Source organism: Berghia stephanieae, chromosome 14, assembly GCF_034508935.2.
Source record: "Berghia stephanieae isolate SIO BIC M18660-M18661 chromosome 14, UCSD_Bste_1.3, whole genome shotgun sequence".
Classification (NCBI taxonomy): Eukaryota; Metazoa; Mollusca; class Gastropoda; order Nudibranchia; family Aeolidiidae; genus Berghia; species Berghia stephanieae.
In genome coordinates, this window is record NC_088373.1 from 25,542,463 (window position 1) to 25,549,962 (window position 7,500).

Sequence of the window (7,500 nt, forward strand, 5' to 3'; positions counted from 1 at the left end):
GGTATCGTTACAATACAATCTATATTGTTGTTGTGTAGGCCTCGTCATATCTCGCCTGACATTCCATTGTCAAGATTAAATTACGCCAAACGTTTTAAACGAGTTAACGACGGGATTCTGAAGAAAAAAAAAACAAAAAACAAAAAACAAAAAACAAAAAAAAAAAAACAATAAACAAACAAAAACAAAAACACGTATATAAAATTTTGGCCAGAAAACTCGATCCTTCAAAAATCGTTGAATGAAAATGGCAAAATATAACTGTCAAACCTGGGACTAAAGGGATGAACTTGAGAAGTCCCACGTTTGAGAGATTGATTTTTTTTCTTCTTTTTTGTGAGTGTCAAGATGAGGGACATTTAAATCGACCAATAATATATAATATGAAGGACGAGTTTTATGGCCAAATTAAAAAAAAATATAATGTGTTTTTTTCTGAGTAGGCCCAGTTAACTGGTTCCATTCAAAACAGGTGTTGAATGACGTGGTGATGAAAGCGGCCATTGTTCGCCATGCTCGGGTTTGTTTTGTCTTGTTTTGTTTTGTTTTGTTTTTGTATGTTCCACAACACCGTGTAAAATGACGCGGAATAAAATTATAATTACATTTTCTGGAAAAAGCTAATCAGCTGTGTGCCCTTAATGATGCTATGGGCTTAGCCAAAAAAAATAACTGATAACATTCGCCACCCTGATATAACTATAGATAGAACGAAGATGACGTCACTCGGGTCTTTGTTGTTGGTTTGTTTGGGGATTTTTTGTCATTCAAGTTTATGAGTAATTCTCATATAACTCTACTAACCAGACTATAAACGTTCCAAGTTGATCCCTTTTATTTCCGGATGGCAACGTTGTGAGTTTCTCATTTGGACAACATGGGTGATTCCTGTTGATATCAGATATCTTGTTTGATGAATAACCTATGATATTCCGTGGGAATGCCGAGGCGACGATATCTTGTGATGTCGTGGCGGAAGGGCATATTTTTTTTCATTTTTTATTAAGATGATCATAATGACCATTTGTGTCTATCATCATCAACATCATCATCATCATCATCATCATCATCATCATCATCATCATCATCATCATCATCATCATCATCACATCATCATCAGCTCCACCACCTCCACCAAAAATCTCTACCCCTTGCTTGTGGTGAATCTGTTGCCCTAAGGGCTGCTGAGCCATCCTCCCCTCCCCCCCCCCCTCGCCCCAGAATAAAAGGTTTTAAAAAAAAATCCAAAAACATGGAATAAGACAGAAGCCATAAACCAGATAAGCCATACATCTCAACGTTTGTTGCGCACGATCCATTCTCTTGATTAAATTGGAAGTTAAAATCGAATGCAGGTGTTCACTACAACAACCAAATAGACAGCTATTGTTCTTATCGGTGTATTCTTGCTCTGTTATTTCAACAACAACAACAACAACAACAACAACAACAACAACAACAACAACAACAACATAAACGAAAACAACAACAACAATAACAGCAACACTTGAATCATCTGACAAAATAACTTCTTTTGTTTATAAAAAAATTAATTTAGCCATGAAAATGTTTACCTCAAATTATCTTACTAACTTCCTCCTCTTTGGTGTTTCATAAACACACATAAGGTCGACAGCAAGGAGCACCAGCCAGTGACTTCTGTCTTCTGCCAGCATCCGGATCTCAACCCGGGTCCAACCGTAGCCATCGTTTACTTATAGCCTGACACTGACCAAAATAATGACGTCAAAAGACATGTCTTGAGTTGACAAATCGTGAGTTGTATTCAGTAGTTCAACCAATCGAATCACTTGTTTCCTTGAGCTTTACGGACAACTCACTAGACGCTACACAAACCTTAAAAACGACGTCAAACTGTTAAGTCCTAGAATGTTCTAGTGCCAGACTATAAGTCAACGATGGCTACGGTCCAACCGAAGGATGGCATCTCCCTCTTTCCACCGATCTTCTCAAAGTGTCCAATGGTCTTCCCTTATTGAGATTATTACCCTGCGTGTCCAAGTGAGCGCTGTTTTAGGGAATGCCCCCCCCCCCCCCCCCCCCCCCCCCTCCCTTCATCCGAATTATCAATCAACTAAAATAGCCCCCAATTTGCATAATGATTATTTCATACCCGAGACGTCAGAATAATCCCCAAAAAAAATCATCTCTAAAGATATTTTCTTTGGCCAGTTGAGGGTGAAATGACCCTCAACTGTGTGTGGCTATGTGGTCTTGTGGTATGACACTCGCTTTCGGATCGGAAGGTCCTGTGTTCTAGCCTCGCTTGGCGCATAGTTGAGTCTCACCGCACTCATGTGTAAAATGAGTGCCTGGCCGTTAACAGCGTTGTCTTTGTCCGAATTTTTTTTAAATGTAATATCGCCTAACAGGCGTCATGTTTCGTTCTAAATGTTACGTACATAATTTGTTAAATTTGGAAAATATAGGGCGGTACAAAGCAACTTCGCTCAATAGACCGACCGCTGCTGCTGGTCAAGGACCTTTTGTAAATCGCTTTGAGCACATTTAGAGGATATTGCGCTATATAAAAGCTCACTTTTAAAAATCAAAATTCATCTATTAAGATAATTTCTTTGGCCAGTCATTTTATTTAAATCCATTGAAAATTCGAGTATAAGTATAGATGGAACGAATTTGACGTCACTCAGCTCTTTGATATTGGTTTTAGCCAGCCATTTTAATGACAACTTCACACTAAAACATTATATCAATCAGACTATAAACGTTTAAAGATACACATAGTTTTGTGTGTTGGTACTGTATAGACAGTATGCGCTTGGCTAAGAAGCTCACAACATTGCCATCCGGAAGTATAACGGACCAACACACAAAATTCTGTGCAACCTTAAACGTTTAAATGAACGCGGATGCCAAAAAGCAATAACAAATACCCGAGTGACTATCTATAGATAGTATGCGCTTGGCTAAGAAGCTCAAAACATTGCCATACGGAAGTATAACGGACCAACACACAAAACTATGTGTATCCATGAACGTTTATAGTCAGGTTAATACAGTTCAGTGAGCATTACTCATAAACGCGGATGGCAAAAAACAATAACAAAGACCTGAATGACGTCATCTTCGAATTATCTATATCTGGCCGGAGAATGGGGTGTGAGTATTTTAGGTAAATGCAAAGCAATCGGTTTTATTTATTTATAAAATACTGTGACAAAAATCTGTTTCGTCAGAAAAGACAAGCACAGTCTCCAGGTGAGCTGAGGAGAAGATGATAATGATATAGATAGATAGAGGAGGCAACAGGATTTATAGCGCTGTATTTTTAGGTAGGCGTAAAGGTAGGAGATGGGATGGTGACTAAACGGTGAATCCATGGCATGATTCTACATACAACGTGAGATTTTAAAACAAACAAACAAACAAAACACAACAACAACAAGACCAAGACCAACACCAACACCACCATGCAACAACAACAATAACAACAACAACACCATTAACAACAACAACAACAACACCAACACCACCATGCAACAACAACAATAACAACAACAACACCATTAACAACAACAACAACAACAACACCACCAACAACAACAATAACAACACCACCACCACTACCAACAACAACAACAACAACAAAAACAACAACACCAACAACAACAATAACAACAACAACACCATTAACAACAACAACAACAACAACAACACCACCAACAACAACAATAACAACACCACCACCACTACCAACAACAACAACAACAACAAAAACAACAACACCAACAACAACGAAGAAAGAAACAAAGAAACATTTCAAATGGGTTGACCCAACGGCCAGTCGTCATTCCTCCAGTCCCATCGGACTGATTGAGCCAGGGTTTGTTCTAGTCTCTCTCTCTACCTCTCTCTCTCTCTCTCTCTCTCTAACAGTCTCTCTCTCTCTCTACCTCTCTCTCTCTCTCTAACAGTCTCTCTCTCTCTCTACCTCTCTCTCTCTCTCTACCTCTCTCTCTCTCTACCTCTCTCTCTCTCTACCTCTCTCTCTCTCTCTCTCTCTAACAGTCACTCTCTCTCTCTCTCTCTCTAACAGTCTCTCTCTCTCTCTCTCTCTAACAGTCTCTCTCTCTCTCTCTAACAGTCTCTCTCTCTCTCTCTCTCTCTCTAACAGTCTCTCTCTCTCTCTCTAACAGTCTCTCTCTCTCTCTCTCTCTAACAGTCTCTCTCTCTCTCTAACAGTCTCTCTCTCTCTCTAACAGTCTCTCTCTCTCTCTCTAACAGTCTCTCTCTCTCTCTCTCTCTAACAGTCTCTCTCTCTCTCTCTAACAGTCTCTCTCTCTCTCTCTCTCTCTAACAGTCTCTCTCTCTCTCTCTCTCTCTCTCTAACAGTCTCTCTCTCTCTCTCTCTAACAGTCTCTCTCTCTCTCTCGAACAGTCTCTCTCTCTCTCTCTCTCTCTCTCTCTCTCTCTCTCCCTCCCCTCTATGTCTCTATTCTCATTGTTTGGAGATGCCCAGTTGGGTGATTAGTTCTCACTACAATATTATATTACACATCGTTTTGCGCTTTGGTACGTTTCATCTGGCGGGCAGATTATGTTGTGAGTAATTCATTTAAAATATACTATGTATTGATATTTCAAGAACTTACCTTAACTCTTTAACAGCTTTGTGATTCCTGCAACGAAGAGAAACAGAAATACAGTATTAGTACAATAAATAACACGACAGGGGAGAACATAAATCACATGAACAAATCACCTCAGTTTGCGGCTATGCACTGCGGCTAACGCCTGAGTTATTCCAGTCTTCTCTTGGAATAGACCCTAGAGACAAATTTCTACTATAGGATGAATACAATGAATTCCTTTTTTTTTAACTTTTCGATTTTACATTGCCGTATTGATACATTTTTCCTGACATTCAAAGTTGTGTAAAACTGTCTGTGAATGATACAATGTAAGAAATATGAGATTCTGTAATTATAAACTATTGTATAGGGTATTTAAAGGATAATTCCTATTAAGCCTCTAGTAAGATAAGATAAGATATTTTTTTGTTCATAATTCTGACTTCTTGTATTTTAATATCAATCTGTTGCTTGAAGCTGTTTGTTTTATTTTTCATTTTTGTAAAAAAAATTAAGCGCTTTACGCACGGCACTTGCGACACATTTAGGTCATATCAGCGACAGTATAAAAAGGAATACGATTGGATAGTAAAAACATTCTAGATTTACAATAAGAAAATGTAAGATAAAAGGGGAATATGTGGTACAAATAGGGACAGATGTAGATTCCAAGAGCACACTATCAGTGTACTCTTCATTTTTATCCCAATTCAGAATTGGGGGATGAGGTATACTATACTGTGTTTAGATAGTCATACTTATATAATATATATTTTTATGTATAATTGTGTAAAAACTAAAAACCACTGCCTCGTATAAATAGCTTTGTTCTCATCACAGAAGTCTACCGTAGAACTCTGTGGTTCTCACTGATGTAGGATTTGTAACTCGTCTCATAACTCTATGTACAATCATAATATATATAATTTAATGGATGGCCTCCCCTGATAGCATCCTCTGCCTAATCTTTTTGATAACTAGATAATAATATAGTGTAAACTGTGACAACATCCATCCCATTTCAATGATGATAATAATATTATAAATCCCCATTTAACACGATATGGTGTCGATATCAACCTACACAACAGCAACATCCTCACCGTTATCAACATCGCCGTCTTCATTATCCAAAAACCTCCTTTTACCAATACCGCCAACATCTCCTCCTCCATCTCCTCCTCCTCCTCCTTTGCCTTCTCCTCCTCCTCCTCCTCCTCCTCCTACTTCTACTACTACTACTACTACTACTACTACTACTACTACTACTACTACTACTACTACTACTACTACTACTACTACTACTACTACTATTATTATTATTACTACTACTACTACTACTACTACTACTACTACTACTACTACTACTACTACTACTACTACTACTACTACTACTACTACTACTACCTACTACTACTACTACTACTATACTACTACTACTACTACTACTACTACTAACTACTACTACTACTACTACTACTACTACTACTACTACTACTACTACTACTACTACTACTACTACTACACTACTACTACCACTACTACTACTACTACTACTACTACTACTATACTACTACTACTACTACTACTAACTACTACTACTACTACTTACTACTACTATGCTACCACTACTAACACTACTGCCACTCCTACATCTTTAAATACCACCACCACCATTATGACTAGACCACCCCAAAACCCAGTATCCAGCATTCAAATAACGCAACTCAACAATCAACCAAAAACAAATTATCGATAACAAGCCCTAAATACCTGAGATACGTTTATAAACAAGGGAGGTAAAAACAACAGCCCCACGCTGCTGGTCTCTGTCTGACGTCAGAAAAGCACAACCAGCCATTTATTGTTTTTGTATATCCCACTTCTACCGTACTCTGCAAAAATCCATATTTAAAAATTTGGCCAGAAAACCCGTCCTTCGATCGATCGATTTAAATGACCCTTATCTTGGCAAGAACTCTCAAACCTGTGGGACTTCACGAAATCCCAGTTTTGAACGTTTTTGCCAAGATGAGGGTAATTTAAATCGACCGATATTTAAAGGAGGAGTTTTCTGGCCAATTTTTTTTTAATGACGGGTTTTCCAGATTACGGCAGACTTTGACTCCCACTAACGGAAAAAAAACGCCATTTAAATAAAGTAAGATTTGGCCAGAAATGTTCACAAACTTCAAAATATCAATTCATAACAATGAAAATTGCCAAATTAAATTAAAAATGATTTGACTGTTTCGAAATCCTCTTAGATATCTTCAACTTCAGTTTTAAGAATCTGTAATATTGATATTTAACATCATTCAATTTAATGACTATTGTGTGTCGAAGGTGAATAGCCATATTGTTTGGGTTTTTTTTAATATTTCGTCTGTGTACGACTATGTAAAAATATAAAACTGCCGTTTTGGCCTTTTCTAAAAATACCCGTGTTCAAAATTTTGGTCAGAAAAATCGTTCTTCTAATTAATTATCGACTGATCAAAAAATGGCAATCATTTTGTCAAAACCTCACAAACCTGTTACTATTTATTATTCAAAGTCCCAGGTTTAAGAGTTTTTGACAAAATGGGGGGTCATTTTAATCGATCGATATTGAAAGGACGATTTTCTGGCCAAATATTTCTAAATAAATACCTACGTGTGTTTATTTTTTTATTTATTGTTTTACTTCCAGGAACGGTAATTAAGTCTAACGCCCATTTTGTTTGAAGTTTAAAACGCGATTCTTGTCGATAATTAAAGCACGTGTAGCGTTATTGTTCTCGTGAAGATAGAAGATTGGGGGGGGGGGGGGGTGATATGTAGAGTCAAGATGGGGCGGGGGGGGGGGGAGTATTTTAATGATAAAAACCCAAATTTTTCGCTGACT

At 37.7% G+C, this 7,500-nt stretch overlaps 1 protein-coding gene across 5 annotated transcripts in view; it reads right to left on the reverse strand.

Annotated features, from left to right (window-relative positions):
• Positions 1-7,500, reverse strand: part of LOC144959908 (irregular chiasm C-roughest protein-like) — a 328,564-nt gene that overhangs the window by 113,758 nt on the left and 207,306 nt on the right. For all 5 annotated transcript variants that reach the window (XM_078892751.1, XM_078892752.1, XM_078892753.1 and 2 more), the window contains one exon: positions 4,609-4,661. The gene's annotated coding sequence lies outside the window, so the exon portion shown is untranslated. The remainder of the gene's footprint in view (positions 1-4,608; positions 4,662-7,500) is intronic.